Here is a 1,591-nt window from a genome sequence, read left to right as displayed (position 1 = left end):
ACTTATTCTCGAATATCTCGAAAACTACGTATCGGACAGGGGTCAACCAAGGTGTTTTAGAAAGGTCTTTACAAGCTCTATTTAATGAGCCATAGCGACTTTCAAGTGATTTTTTGACACTTTTTCGCATATCGGCATCCTTGGTTCCCATACTGGCCATAGGCCATAGGGCACCGAACGGCCAACTTTTGGTCCGGGGGTGAAATTTTTTTTTCACGAGATTTTGATGAAAATGGCTTCGGAACGCGTTTCTAATAATGAAAAGTGAAACCAAACAGTATTTGCGAAGAAAAAATTGTCCTATGAAAAAATCACTTTTTCTTAGGGTACGGGTCAAAAATTTTCTAAGTCCCAAAAAATCACATTTTCTCGAATATCTCGAAAACTACTTATCGGACAGGGGTCAACCAAGGTGTTTTAGAAAGGTCTCAACAAGCTCTAAATAATGGGCCATAGCGACTTTTTAGTGATTTTTTGACAAATTTTGTCATATCGGCATCCCGAGTTCCCATACTGGCCATAGGCCATGGGGCCCCGAACGAAAAAATTTTGGTCCGAGGGTCAAAATTTTTTTTCTCATAAATTTGTTCAAAACGCCGTCGGAACGCGCCTTAGATCATGAAAAGTGAAAAGAAACAGTATTTTGCAAAAGTTGGGGTGGCCTATGACTTACATGGCCACGTCCTAGGTCCGAGTTCCCGAGGTCGTGTTCTTCAGTGGCGGAAAAAAATGGCCACTTGTGGGAGATGCAAAATGTTCATTTTGTATTATAGGGGACACACTATCGAAGCGAAAATTTCAGAAATGGCCTAAAACGTGAAGAAATGATGGGGTATGTACGAAAAGAAGGTTTTTATGGTCAAACGGTGAAAATTTTTTTTTATGAAAAATTTTGGTCTCCCACCGTTCATGAATTTCTAGGACCAAAAATCGAAAAATTTCCAAACTTCACGATCGAAAGGGAAACGCATATGTGGTGTTCCTAGGTGTGTACGGTGTACGAAAAACGGGTTCACGATGAGATATCAGGCAAATAAGTGGACCTAAAGTGAGTTATACGGGTAAGACGAGGTGTCCAAAGACCGAAATAGGGGTACCAACTGAGAACGAAATGAAGGTCCCCGAAGTCGCCATACAAGTTATAGGAGGTGTCCAAAGTACGAAAAGAGTTCCATATTCGGCTGTTCCTACTATATGGTTCCCTGATTGCTGCTCCAAGGAGTAGTGAGGAAGTGTCCAAAGGTCTGTTGGGGGTATCGAGGTGATACCCTCGACGGACAATATGCACGAAAAGTGGTTCGATGATCTATCCTGTAGGTCGTACGGCAGCCATACCCGGCTGGAAGTACCGCGGTAATTCCGCAATAAAACGTTCGCCAGACGAACAAACAAATTGAATTAGCTCATCGTAGTGTACGGAAACGAAACGAAAATGTAAGGTGATTAGGGATCCGGGAGCAATCTCGCGATCCCATGGTTCGGTGTAAGAAATGATACGAAGTGTTCATAAGTCTCCTCTGGAGGCAGAACCATCGTAGCAAAGTTCGGGAACCCAAGGGTCACAAAAACTCGTAGGACGATATCCACGAAT

Source organism: Anopheles stephensi, unplaced genomic scaffold (genome assembly GCF_013141755.1).
Source record: "Anopheles stephensi strain Indian unplaced genomic scaffold, UCI_ANSTEP_V1.0 ucontig384, whole genome shotgun sequence".
Taxonomy (NCBI): Eukaryota; Metazoa; Arthropoda; class Insecta; order Diptera; family Culicidae; genus Anopheles; species Anopheles stephensi.
The sequence above is the reverse complement of the archived record's forward strand: the minus strand, read 5'-3'. Positions refer to the sequence as shown.